The following is a 14952-nucleotide window of genomic DNA, read 5'->3' as shown; positions in this document are numbered from 1 at the left end:
TTTAGTTTGTATGTTTCCTTTCTCTAAAGGATCACTGTCCTGAACTACCTGTTGTCTGAAATCTGAAAATTATTCTTTCAAGTATTTTGAATGTTTTTGGTTATTTCAGCTGAGAAGGTATGGTCCTTGTTATTCCCTATGGCTAAGAAAGAAAGTTGGGTTTTTAGATTTCTTCATTCAGCACTTTCTCAGCTTCATTAAGATAGATATTAATTTACCCAATTTATGGAGTTTTTAGTTGGCTTCATTATTGTCAGAAACCTAATCATACCTGATTTGCAAGTTGAACAGGTTATCATGAGCTTTTAGATTGAGATTCACTGTTGAGAATTGATTGAAACTGGTTAGTGCAGATTAATAATGAGAATAGCACTGATAATATTAAGATCGGAATTAAATTAAATTGGTACTAATTAGAATTTCTATTTCATATTTTTTTTTAGTGAAGAAAAGAAGCCTTATGAATTTTACTAGCAATGTGTTTGTGAATATTTGTGTCAGAGAGGGCTAATGCAATGATGTTAAGTGAGATAGCAAAGCAAAAACTCATCATCCCAATTTTCCAGCACTAGAGTCTTAGAGTAATTATCTTTAGGAAAGAATAAGAAATACTATCCTAAATCCTGCCAGTCCTAAGAATTTATGAAGCTTCTTCAAGTTTAAAAGTAATAAGTGATCCTGTGGTTAATACTTTGGGTCAAATTATTGGTCATCATGATAGATTGTTTGTCAGAATAGCCCCAATTTGTTCACATATTCCTCTCTCCATGCCTTTGAGTACTGCTTTCTCACACAAACTCAGGCATTGACTGTGTGATTTAGCCAGTGGGCATTTGCAAATGTGATGTAAGTAGAAATTTGAAAAGTACTTGCACATTGGTTCTTGCTTTTTTCTTCCTCTTAAACCATGCAGCCACTCTGTTTGTAAATTTGGAATAACCTGTTAGGCAATGATAGACCACATTAAGGAGAAAAGAGGGACCCCATATGACTTGAAAGATGGCTCTAGTGAATCCTGGCTGAGGTCAACTGTGGAGGCCCAAATCAGCTGTGTTTCCCAAATTACATTCTACACGATTGTGTATTGAATATTTGGTTGTTCTTCACACTACTAACTTTTGGTGTGAATTTTTATGTAGCAAAGCTAACTGATATACTTTTTTAGCTGGTGTGACATCAAGTGAGATAGGAAAGATTCCCCTTCTCCCTGGGTTTAGCACAAATAGTACTGGAATTATGTCTTAGTTTGTTAGGGATGCTATAACAAAAAGAGCCTAGACTGGTGACTTAAACAATACTTATTTCTCATAGTTCTAGAGGCCAGGAAGTACAAGATTTGGTGTCTGATGAGGGCTCACATCCTGGTGCACAGACACTGTGTCCTGACATCGCAGAAGGGGCAAGGGAGCTCCCTGGGGTAACTTTTATAAGGGCAACAATCCCATTTATGATGCACCCTTGACCTAATCACCCACAGAAGGCTACCACCAAATACCACAATACTGTGGACTAGGTTTCAACACATGAATTTTTGGAGGAAGACATAAATATTCAGTCAATAGTAAATTCGTTGGGCACATCTAGTTGAGTAGATGGCCTACGTTTTGGTACCTTCTCTAAAATACAGGGAAATGGGGTTAGGCATTGTGTTTCAATGCATTGTAATTCAATGTTCTTTTGAATATGCTCTTCCCTTGATACCTAACTATTCCACATTGATGCCAGTAAAAAATCTAAATCTGGATTAGCTATTTCTCCACTGAAAACCTCTTTGTGGCTTCCAGTGCAAAATCTAGTAGGTCATTGATGTGAAAATTTGTTTCTTGTGCTCACAGCATCCGTTTTTACTTTTTGTCTTTTGAATAGTACCCTGAATTTTCCAATCATGAGATTTGGAAGGCAACAGCCTATGCTTGGCTCTGAGAATGAGTTTTGATTGGCTTAGGCTAATTAGCATGTCCACAAATCCCTACCACATTGACTGGCTCAAGGATGTACATGTGTGCCAAGTCAAGACCTAGCCAAGAGGACTCAATTCTATGACTTCAGCTGAGCTGTTAAAGAAGCAGACTTTCTCTTATTGTCCACTAGCCATAAGCCAGTAAGCATGGAACCATAAAGCAAGGACTCTAAAAACAGCCAGCCAACCTATAGAAACAGAGCTCAGAAAACAGTGAGGGAAACTAGATGTGGTCACATCATTTTTAACTGCCGAAGCACCATTATCATCTTAAACTGCCCTGACCATGGGCTATTCCCTCAGGTGAATCAGTTTTTCCCTCCCTTAATCCCTCCTTCTCTCTCTCTCCCTCTGATCCTTCCTTCCTTCTTTTTCTTTGGTTCCATTAGGTGTTTTGGAGCACAGCACCCTAAATAATTTATTTTCTCATGGTTTTTAACCCAGGTATTTTCCCATGTTTTAGTGACATTTGTTTATTCATTTCTTTCAATCTGCAGTAAGCAAAAGATATCATAAATAATCATTTGATGATATCTGCGCAATCAGAATAAGTGGTATGAAGGAAAAGTGTGAGATTCCAGTAAAATCTATAATGGCGGAGCCTAATCAAGTCTGCATGTCAGGGAAGGCATTCCCTGAGGAGGAACCACTTCTGTGGAGACCCAAAGTCCTGGGGACACTTCTACTCCTTGTCAGTTTTGTTGGAGTCCAGGCTTGCCTTGTGTCTCCCAGGCTTGGAAGTCAGGAGAAGTAGGAGTTTGGACAGTGTGGATACCGAGTGAGCAGGCAGGGACAGAGCATGTCATGGAACATTCTTAGAAATGGACATGATGCTCAGACATTTGGAAATTCTATTCTGAACAGCATGCTTTTCTCTCTGCTTACCACTTCTTTGAGATACTTTTTAAAAAAATCTATTCCCATTTTCTTTTTAGATATCAGCTCCTTTTTGGGGTTACAGAAATAAACATAGCAGACTTCAGTTTCAAGTAGAAGGCAGTATGCTCTCTCCCTTCTCTGGTAGCTTCTTTTTATCATTACAGTTTCTCCTTTGTTGGGAATGACACATAAAACTGATGGGAAAGCCCAGCTTTCAACAAGACATCTTAAAACACATTGATGGGCAGTCAGGTTCTACCATGAAGGAAGTATCTGTCAGTTACTTCCAGAAAATGGGGGGTTGTCTTTTGGCAGGGAACCGAGAACACGATGCCACAGACTGACTTCTCTAATAAAGGCTGCTGGATTTGAAATAGAAATTTCAGCAAACTGCGCTGCTTTTAGCAAGTAGCAGTTAGCATCTTCCAGGGTTGAATACAAATATGACTCCACTCAGTGAGAGCTTCTGAGTGCGTAGGATTTGGAGGGCTCCTGTGTAAGTTACATTCTAAATTTAAATGTTCTGGGAACACAGATTGGACTATTCTAGGGGATTTGCCTTAGAAATAACCAAATCGGAGCAGAGGTTTCTATTCTGCCAAATGGGGCCAAGAGCTTTCACATCAAATTCCATTTGGGTGGTGACTTTTTATTTCAGAATCATTTTGGCTTTCAAGATATATTTGTGATTTCTGCCCAGCCACTGAGTAAAATAATTCCAAAAGACAGGAAGATGCACTGGCTTCTCTGATTCGGATCAATATGGGAAATAACAATGCTGAACTTTCTGAGTTGTAGCAGTTTCTATCCAGTCCTATTTTGATTCTCTGTTAATGTGGACCCAGTTGGCTTCAATATTTATACCCATTCTTTCAAGATATGCAGATATGCTTAGTGACATGTAAAGTGATCCATAGGAACTGTTTATTTATATGGTGACATGTGTGCAAGAATTGGTGGTGGGAATGAAGTCTTTTTTGAACAAGAAAAGAGCAAAGAGAAAGGCTATTTCTGTGGGTCATTTATGTATAAGAAGAAACTTATTTTATGGAAAATGAGCAAACATAACCTTGGGTGCTTATTGAGATTGTATTAGACAAATAGAAAGAGAGTTATGTTTTGCTGTTATTTCTATTCCTGGATTGGATATTACTAATTGAGGTAAGCAAGGAATGCTTTTTCCTCACTATAATTCTTTGGGTAGACATTGCCTCTCATGATTGTGTAAATTTTGGGAGGGATTAGAAGAATGAGATGGTTCAAGGAATTTTCAAATTGTTATTGTTATTGTCCAAATATTTCTTGAAATACTTTCTCTTGTCCATGGGGAGAGTTCCTCCCTTATCTCTTAAGGCATGTTTTACGTCTTCCGTGGACTGATGTGGGTGGAGCTATCCAGTAGTATGAGGTTTGACCTACCAAGCTTTGGATAGAAAGCTAAGGCAACATGTAAAACAAAATTCAGAAGAGGCTGCCTTTGATTCTAGAAAATTAAAACTTTATTACGAAATTCTCATTGCCTCTTGGGGGAAATTATATTTGATGGCAGACCAAGACTGTTAGAATTGGTAAACCAAACAAATTTGAGGTCGTTGTTGCTAGCAGGATTTGTTGAGTGAAGTCAATGGTGTCTAGTGGCTGCCTGTTTATTAATAGTCAGGCTTATTAATTTGAACTAATTGTGGTAGGAGTTTAATACACCTTGGATGAATAAGTAAGTATATACATAGATGAATTAAAGAACAAATTATAAAAAATATAAATTTAATTAATGAAAAGTATATAGAAGATTTTGTTACAATTATTTTATTATAGAAGTATGAAATGTGTTAATAGAATTTTCTGTCAGCCAAAGGCTTTTTATATCTACTTTCATAAATAAATTAAAAAATATGTTTACTATACATTTCGCACTTAGAGTTTGGTATTTTATGCAGTACTATTAAAGTCCTTGAAAGAAATTGTCCCTTCAGCAAGCCAAAATCTTATACACAATTTACTTAGTTCATAAACATTTTTATTTCCATAAATAGTACAAAATATTACTTGTTGAAATGATCATAAATCACATGAATGATTTTTTATTTTTTGAAAATATCTTCTTATTCAAAAGGATTGTGAAATAGGTTGGATAAGAATGATTATTCTTTTTTAGACACTTTAAAAGACATGCAAATGTCTTTGCATTCCCAAAGACCCCTGACCCATCATACTTAAGCCAAAGCTGGTATCTAGAACCTCTGAGTCCAAGCATAATGAGCACCCACTGTTATTTCCGTCCTAATATAATCACCTTTGTTTTTTTGATAACAACACTTTTCTTTTTGGGAGGAATCACTCCTTCCCAGTTCCCTCCATGTGATTCCATAATGGTTCCAAACACTTCTCACCCTGTTCAAAAGTGCAAATAGGCCATTTGTAGCATTTCACCAGCACAGTGTCATGGCCAAGGGGTGGTACTCATAGAGCCCTTCTCTAGAATGTTCTAATGTTGGGTACTGGTCATTATGGGGCTGTGTCTTTTCCACTCTAGTAGTAAAGGTAGGAAATTAGGAACCTGCATGGTCATGGTCATTACTAGTGTGCAAGAGGATAGGATACAAGAAGATTTTGGTGAAAGAGAATTCTTGATTTTATTTCCTGTTCTCTTTCCTGCCTTTGTGAGACAATGTTATGTTCTTCCTCCAATTTGTGAACACCCCTAGTTTTCTCCTATTAAATTTCCTTTCTTTCCAAGTGGTATCACAATCTAACTGTCTCATTTCTGAATTCAGTCCATCACTATCTATCTCTGTGGGTGTGGACAAGTGCCTTGAGCTCTCTGAGCCTCGTTTCTTATCTGTCAAGAAACAGATAACCTTAGTCCTTGCTTCATAGATTTCTCTGAGAATTAATGTATCAGAAATACTTAGCTAAATGCCTAGGATACAGAAAGTTCTCAATAAATGTTATTTTTCATTGCTTCTCTCAGTATTGTTTAAACTAGCCTCTGTTGGATTTTTACCACTTTTGACCAAAGGGTCCTTTAGTTTAGTCAAATAATTTCTATTTTTGTTGCCTTCCATGTAAATGCTAGGTTTGTAAGATATCAATTAATGACATATTCTAGAGAGAGCTAAACCATAAGAGACTCAACTATAGGAAATAAACTGAAGGTTGCTGGAAGGGAGGTAGGTGGGAGGTAACTGGGTGATGGACATTAAGGAAGGCATGTGATATAATGAGCACTGGGTGTTATATGCAACCAATGAATCACTAAATTCTACTCTTGAAACTAATAGTACACTAAATGTTAACTAAACTGAATGTAAATTAAAAATTAGTAAAATAAATAAAATAGAAAAAAATATTGTGTAATTTAACTTCTAGTATTTTCCAAATGGAATTTCATCCAAGGTCATGGATAGTCATTTCTTCCATGGTCAATATCACATCCAGTCATGGCATTAAAAAAAAAAAAAAAAGACAAAGTCTTTTAATTACAAATCTTTGCTCTCACTGGGGCATTAGAATTTAAGAAAAAGCAGGTAGAGGAGTCAAGATGGCAGAGAAGTAGCAGGCTGAGATGACATCAGGTAGCAGGAGATCAGCTAGACAGCTAATCTAACCATTGTGAACACCTACAAATCCAACGGGAAATCGAAAAGAAGAGCAACAATTCTAGAAACAGAAAATCGACCACTTTCTGAAAGGTGGGACCTGCAGAGAAGTGAATCCAAAGTGACGGGAAGATAGACCACAGGGGGAGGGGCCGGCTCCCGGCAAGCGTCGGAGCAACGGAGCACAAAATCGGGACTTTTAAAAGTCGGCTCCATGGAGGGACATCGCTCCAGAGGCTAAACCGGGGGAAACCCAGGCAGGGTCAATGTAACCCCAGGACCCGCGGGGTCACAGAAGGACCGGGGACGTCTGAGTGCCGCAGAGCTTACAGGTATTAGAGCGGGGAAGCCGGCTACAGCGACAAAGCTGAGGAGTGAGCTCTCAGCCCAGGGTAACCTTGTGTCGGTCCCAGGCTGGGTGAGCTTGGAGCGCGGCTGGAGGCCACGGAGCGGGAGCGGCCAGGCGCATTTCTCCAAGTGCCAGCAATTGACCGCTTTCCTACCGGCGTGACCTCAGGCCAGGGAGGCGGGGCGGTTGGGCGCTTTTCTCTGAGGGCACACTGAGGAGCGGAACCCCAAGATCTCGGCTCCTCCGGGCCGAGAAATTGGGAGGCCACCGTCTTCATTCCCGTCCTCCAGAACTCTACGGAAAGCGCTCAGGGAACAAAAGCTCCCAAAAGCAAACCTGAGCGGTTTACTTAGCCTGGCCCCTGGCAAGGGCGGTGCAATTCCACCTGTGGCAAAGACACTTGAGAATCACCACAACAGGCCCCTCCCCCAGAAGATCAACAAGAAACCCAGCCAAGACCAACTTCACTCACCAAGAACAGCAGAATTCTATAGGAGGAGAAAGCAAAGCTTATCTGGACAAAATGGCAAGGCGAAAAAACTCACCACAATAAAAAAGAACAAGAGGCAGTACTGAAGGCTGGAGACCTAATCAATATGGACATTGGTAACATGACAGATCTAGAGTTCAGAATGACGATTCTCAAGGTTCTAGCTGGGCTCGAAAAAGGCATAGAAGATATTAGAGAAACCCTCTCTGGAGAGATAAAAGCCCTTTCTGGAGAAATAAAAGAACTAAAATCTAACCAAGTTGAAATCAAAAAAGGTATTAATGAGGTGCAATAAAAAATGGAAGCTCTCACTGCTAGGATAAATGAGGCAGAAGAAAGAATTAGTGACATAGAAGACCAAATGACAGAGAATAAAGAAGCTGAGCAAAAGAGAGACAAACAAATACTGGACCACGAGGAGAGAATTCGAGAGATAAGCGACACCATAAGATGACACAACATTAGAATAATTGGGATTCCAGAAGAAGAAGAAAGAGAGAGGGGAGTGGAAGGTATATTGGAGACAATTATTGGAGAGAATTTCCCTAATATGGCAAAGGGAACAAACATCAAAATCCAGGAGATGCTAAGAAAGCCCCTCAAAATCAATAAAAATAGGTCCACACCTCGTCACCTGATAGTAAAATTTACAAGTCTTAGCGACAAAGAGAAAATCCTGAAAGCAGCCCGGGAAAAGAAGTCTGTAACATACAAGGGTAAAAACATTAGATTGGCAGCGGACCTAACCACAGAGACCTGGCAGGCCAGAAAGAACTGGCATGATATATTCAGAGCACTAAATGAGAAAAACATGCAGCCAAGAATACTATATCTGGCTAGGATATCATTGAAAATAGAAGGAGAGATAACGAGCTTCCAGGACAAACAAAAGCTGAAAGAATTTGCAAACACCAAACCAGCCCTACAGGAAATATTGAAAGGGGTCCTCTAAACAAAGAGAGACCCTAAAAGTAGTAGATCAGAAAGAAACAGAGACAATATACAGTAACAGTCACCTTACAGGCAATACAATGGCACTAAATTCATATCTCTCAATAGTTACCCTGAATGTTAATGGGCTAAATGCCCCAATCAAAAGACACAGGGTATCAGAATGCATAAAAAAACAAAACCCATCAATATGCTGCCTACAAGAAACTCATTTTAGACCCGAAGACACCTCCAGATTTAAAGTGAGGGGGTGGAAATCAATGTACCATGCTAATGGACATCAGAAGAAAGCTGGGGTGGCAATCCTTATATCAGATCAATTAGATTTTAAGCCAAAGACTATAATAAGAGATGAGGAAGGACACTATATCATACTCAAAGGGTCTGTCCAACAAGAAGACTTAACAATCTTAAATATCTATGCCCCTAACATGGGAGCAGCCAACTATATAAACCAATTAATAACAAAATCAAAGAAATACATCAACAGCAATACAATAATAGCAGGGGACTTTAACACTCCCCTCACTGAAATGGACAGACCATCTAAGCAAAAGGTCAACAAGGAAATAAAGGCCTTAAATGACACACTGGACCAGATGGACATCACAGATATATTCAGAACATTCCATCCCAAAGCAACAGAATATACATTCTTCTCTAGTGCACATGGAACATTCTCCAGAATAGATCACATCCTGGGTCATAAATCAGGTCTCAACTGGTATCAAAAGATTGGGATCATTCCCTGCATGCTTGCAGACCACAATGCTCTGATGCTAGAACTCAATCACAAGAGGAAATTTGGAAAGAATGCAAATACATGGAGACTAAACAGCATCCTTCTAAAAAATGAATGCATTAACCAGGAAATTAAAGAAGAATTGAAAAAATTCATGGAAACAAATGATAATGAAAACACAACAGTTCAAAATCTGTGGGACACAACAAAGGCAGTCCTGAGAGGAAAATATATAGCGGTGCAAGCCTTTCTCAAGAAACAAGAAAGGTCTCAAATACACAACCTAACCCTACACCTAAAGGAGCTGGAGAGAGAACAACAAAGAAAGCCTAAACCCAGCAGGAGAAGAGAAATCATAAAGATCAGAGCAGAAATCAATGAAATAGAAACTAAAAAAACATTAGAACAAATCAACAAAACTAGGAGCTGGTTCTTTGAAAGAATTAATAAGATTGACAAACCCCTGGCCAGACTTATCAAAAAGAAAAGAGAAAGGATGCACATAAATAAAATCATGAATGAAAGAGGAGAGATCACAACCAACACCAAAGAAATACAAACAATTATAAGAACATACTATGAGCAACTCTACGCCAACAAATTTGACAACCTGGAAGAAATGGATACATTTCTAGAGACATATAAACTACCACAACTGAACCAGGAAGAAATAGAAAACCTGAACAGACCCATAACCAGTAAGGAGATTGAAACAGTCATCAAAAATCTCCAAACAAACAAAAGTCCAGGACCAGACGGCTTCCTAGGGGAATTCTACCAAACATTTAAAGAAGAGTTAATTCCTATTCTCCTGAAACTGTTCCAAAGAATAGAAATGGAAGGAAAACTTCCAAACTCATTCTATGAGGCCAGCATCACCTTGATCCCAAAACCAGACAAAGATCCCACCAAAAAAGAGAATTACAGACCAATATCCTTGATGAACACAGATGCGAAAATTCTCACCAAAATACTGGCCAATAGGATCCAACAGTACATTAAAAGGATTATTCACCACGAACAAGTGGGATTTATTCCAGGGCTGCAAGGTTGGTTCAACATCCACAAATCCATCAATGTGATACAATACATTAATAAAAGAAAGAATAAGAACCATATGATACTCTCAATAGATGCTGAAAAAGCATTTGACAAAGTGTAGCATCCCTTCCTGATTAAAACTCTTCAAAGTGTAGGGATAGACGACACATACCTCAATATTATCAAAGCCATCTATGAAAAACCCACTGCAAATATCATTCTCAATGGAGAAAAACTGAAAGCTTTTCCGCTAAGGTCAGGAACATGGCAAGGATGTCCGTTATCACCACTGCTGTTCAACATTGTACTAGAAGTCCTAGCCTCAGCAATCAGACAACAAAAAGAAATTAAAGGCATCCAAATCGGCAAAGAAGTCAAACTATCACTCTTTGCAGATGATATGATATTGTATGTGGAAAACCCAAAAGGCTCCACTCCAAAACTGCTAGAACTTGTACAGGAATTCAGTAAAGTGTCAGGATATAAAGTCAATGCACAGAAATCAGTCGCATTTCTTTACACTAACAACAAGACAGAAGAAAGAGAAATTGAGGAGTCAGTCCCATTTACAATCACACCCCAAACCATAAGATACCTAGGAATAAATCTAACCAAAGAGACAAAGAATCTGTACTCAGAAAACTATAAAGTACTCATGAAAGAAATTGAGGAAGACACAAAGAAATGGAAAAATATTCCATGCTCATGGATTGGAAGAACAAATATTGTGAAAATGTCTATTCTACCTAAAGCATTCTACACATTTAATGCAATTCCTATCAAAATTCCATCCACTTTTTTTAAAGAAATAGAACAAATAATCCTAAAATTTATATGGAACCAGAAAAGACCTCGAATAGCCAAAGGAATATTGAAAAAGAAAGCCAAAGTGGGTGGCATCACAATTCCGGACTTCAAGCTCTATTATAAAGCTGTCATCATCAAGACAGTATGGTACTGGCACAAAAACAGACATATAGACCAATGGAACAGAATAGAGAGCCCAGAAATAGACCCTCAACTCTATGGTCAACTAATCTTCGACAAAGCAGGAAAGAATGTCCAATGGAAAAAAGACAGCCTCTTCAACAAATGGTGCTGGGAAAATTGGACAGCCACATGCAGAAAAATGAAATTGGACTATTTCCTTACACCACACATGAAAATAGACTCAAAATGGATGAAGGACCTCAATGTGAGAAAGGAATCCATCAAAATCCTTGAGGAGAATGCAGGCAGCAACCTCTTTGACCTTAACCGCAGCAACTTCTTCCTAGGAACATCGCCAAAGGCAACAGAAGCAAGAGCAAAAATGAACTATTGGGATTTCATCAAGATCAAAAGCTTTTGCACAGCAAAGGAAACAGTGAACAAAACCAAAAGACAACTGACAGAATGGGAGAAGATATTTGCAAACGACATATCAGATAAAGGGCTCGTATCCAAAATCTATAAAGAGCTTATCAAACTCAATACCCAAAGAACAAATAATCCAATCAAGAAATGGGCAGAGGACATGAACAGACATTTCTGCAAAGAAGACATCCAGATGGCCAATAGACACATGAAAAAGTGCTCCACATCACTCGGCATCAGGGAAATACAAATCAAAACCACAATGAGATACCACCTCACACCAGTCAGAATGGCTAAAATTAACAAGTCAAGAAATGACAGATGCTGGCGAGGATGCGGAGAGAGGGGAACCCTCCTACACTGCTGGTGGGAATGCAAGCTGGTGCAACCACTCTGGAAAATAGTGTGGAGGTTCCTCAAAAAACTGAAAATAGAGCTACCCTATGACCCAGCAAATGCACTACTGGGTATATATCCTAAAGATACAAACGTGGTGCTCTGAAGGGGCACGTGCACCCGAATGTTTATAGCAGCAATGTCCACAATAGCCAAACTGTGGAAAGAGCCTAGATGTCCATCAACAGATGAATGGATAAAGAAGAGGTGGTATATATACACAATGGAATACTATGCCGCCATCAAAAGAAATGAAATCTTGCCATTTTCGGCGACGTGGATGGAACTAGAGGGTATTATGCTTAGCGAAATAAGTCAATCGGAGAAAGACAACTATCATATGATCTCTTTGATATGAGGAAGTGGAGATGCAATGTGGGGGGGGTTGGGGGGAGGTAGGAAATGAAAAAATGAAAAGATGGGATTGGGAGGGAGACAAACCATAAAAGACTCAATCTCAAAAAACAGACTGAGGGTTGCTGGGGGAGGGGGGGATGGGAGAGTGTGGTGGGGATATGGACATTGGGGAGGGTATGTGCTATGATGAGTGCTGTGAAATGTGTAAACCTAGCGATTCACAGACCTGTACCCCTGGGGATAAAAATACATTATATGTTTATTAAAATAAAAAAATTAAAAATTAAAAAAAAATTAAGAAAAAGCAGGCAGGAGACATAATTTACCTAGTAGGCAGAATAGGCACTTAGCATCCAGCCTTTCCCTTTCACAAGGGACTTTCACAAAGTTTCTCGCTGATACACTGCCATGGAATTGTATCACACTCAATAGATGCTGTCTTCACTCTGGACGAACTGTAAAAATGTCAGTGCAGACATTGTGTTTTTGTGAGTTTTCCCTTTAGGTCCATAGGCACATGACATGTATATCACCAAAAGAGGAGGGAACAGAAGTGATGGGAGCATAAAACATAAGCAGAGCTGTAAAGAGAATAAGGCTCCTCTTTGACACATATTGTCCAACATTTCCAAAGTCTTGGGGATATTTTTGGTATAGTTAACTGGTAAAAGATTTTTTTTTAAAGTCTGTGGCTCTTTTTTTTTTTTCTTTATCAGTGAAAATGCACATCTGGGCTGACAGTACTCTGCACACCTATAGCTTTAATTACACATCTGTTACATCTCCATCAGTTGGCTGGTACCTTTTCTATTTTTATGCTGGATTGAAAAAAAATCTTTAAAAATAATGTTAAAAGGCATACCTGGGTGGCTCAGCCAGTTAAGTGTCTGACCTACAGCTCAGGTCATGATCTCAGGGTGCTGGGATCAAGTCCAGCATTGGGCTCCCTGCTCAGTGGGAAGCCTGCTTCTCCCTCTGCCTGCCACTCCCCCAGCTTGTGTCCTCTCTATCTCAAATAAATAAGTAAAAATCTTGAAAAAATAATATCAAAAGAGGGCATTTAAGTCCTATTCTGATTCCTGGAGTTAATGATTTTATAGACTGAAATTTGTCAGGGAAAAAATGCTTTCCTTCTCAATATCAACTTCACTCTCTTGCTCCTTTATCTTAACTGTTAACTTGGGACATAGATAAAAAAGGGGTCAAAGAAACAAGTTGTCAGGGAAGAATTACGATGAAGGTGAGCTAAGTTTTGGGATGGATATTCAAATCAATCTTTCTTTCTTTCTTTCTTTCTTTTTTAAGTTTTATTTATTTATTTGACAGAGAGAGAGATCACAAGCAGGCAGAGAGGCAGGCAGAGAGGGCTAGCAGGCACCCTGCTCAGCAGAGGGCCCAATGTGTAGCTTGATCTGAGGACCCTGAGATCATGACTTGAGCTGAAGGCTTAACCCTCTGAGCCACCCAGGCACCCCTTAAATTTTTCTCTTAAGAGTTAATGTGCAATAACATATTGACAGCCAGAATAAAACAAGTTAACACTACAGAAAAGACAGGGCTAAATTAACCCAATGTGTTTATAATGGACTATTGCCTCTCCTTGAGGAGAGAGGGACAGGTAGATATAAGAGGGTGTGTGTGTGTGTGTGTGTGTGTGTGTCTGTGAAATCATGTGTACTGGGAAAGGAAACAAGACCATACCATTTGTTTTTAAGTAGTTTTATTTTTTCTTAAAAATTAAACTTTTTTCTGAATCTACTAACTTGCATGATCTGTTATGAAGCTCTGTAATTCTATCTACTTAGGAAAGTTAATTTACTAAATTATATATGGAAAAGGTGATTGTTTGCCTCTAAGAATCATCCGTGTATCTGAAATTGCAGCTTATTGTGTTTGAAACAAGTCTGAGTTTCCTGGTGAAATTCCAAATTGTCATTATTATTTTCCCTTTCTTCGATTGGGAGATAGAGAACAAAATATTTTATGGGATATGTCCTCTTATTAATGCAAAGTATATTTCTGTTCAGGCTCTAGTAAGGAACTGGAGGTTTTACCATAGCTACTTACTATCTTATTCACTGTGATTCTCAGTTCCCTTATCTATAATATTGAGTAATCATATCAGTCAATCATAGAATTTTTTAATAAAGACTAAGTAAGATGATACCCATAAGCGATTTGCCCTCATTCTGGCACAGAGTAAGTGCTCAATATAGGAAGGTTCTTAAAAAGGTTGAGTACATAATTTTTGGAATTTTGGAAAAAGTTTCTCTCTTCTTGCCTTAACATGACCTTGTTTGAAATGGCTTTCCATCTGGAAACAAGAGGCATTGGCCCAAGATGTCAGACTCTGCACCACGTGTCTGGAGCGTCTAGGGAACTAGATCTGTCCAGTTTCCTTCCCTTTTCCTGGGCTGCTCTCTGAGGAGGGATACTAAATGGTCATCTTCCTTTGATTCTTGCTTCTGTTTAACTACGTTACGAGTGGCCAGGGTGAGCTGGAGCCTGCTTCCTTCTCTGAGCACCCAATAACCAGCGTGGTTCCAGGCATACTTAACAGAGTAAAGCCTTTAAAAGGTCCAGTGGCTTACAACTCATCAAGTGTGTCTTTTTAACAGATGGTTTTTACATTTCCATTTTGGGAACTGTGTATCAGCCATTGTCATCACGACTTTAGTCCTTTTCACTGTATTTCTATTCTTTGGGCTTCATATGGAGGCTGTCCCCCAGGTTTATGCTTGGAGTTGCAAAGGTTTGGCAAAAGACTATACCCAACTTTCAACTGTGGAGTCCTAGTTAGAATTTAGAACTTGGTTTGCAGTAGAAACAATG

Source organism: Martes martes (assembly GCF_963455335.1).
Source record: "Martes martes genome assembly, chromosome: 10".
Taxonomy (NCBI): Eukaryota; Metazoa; Chordata; class Mammalia; order Carnivora; family Mustelidae; genus Martes; species Martes martes.
The sequence above is the reverse complement of the archived record's forward strand: the minus strand, read 5'-3'. Positions refer to the sequence as shown.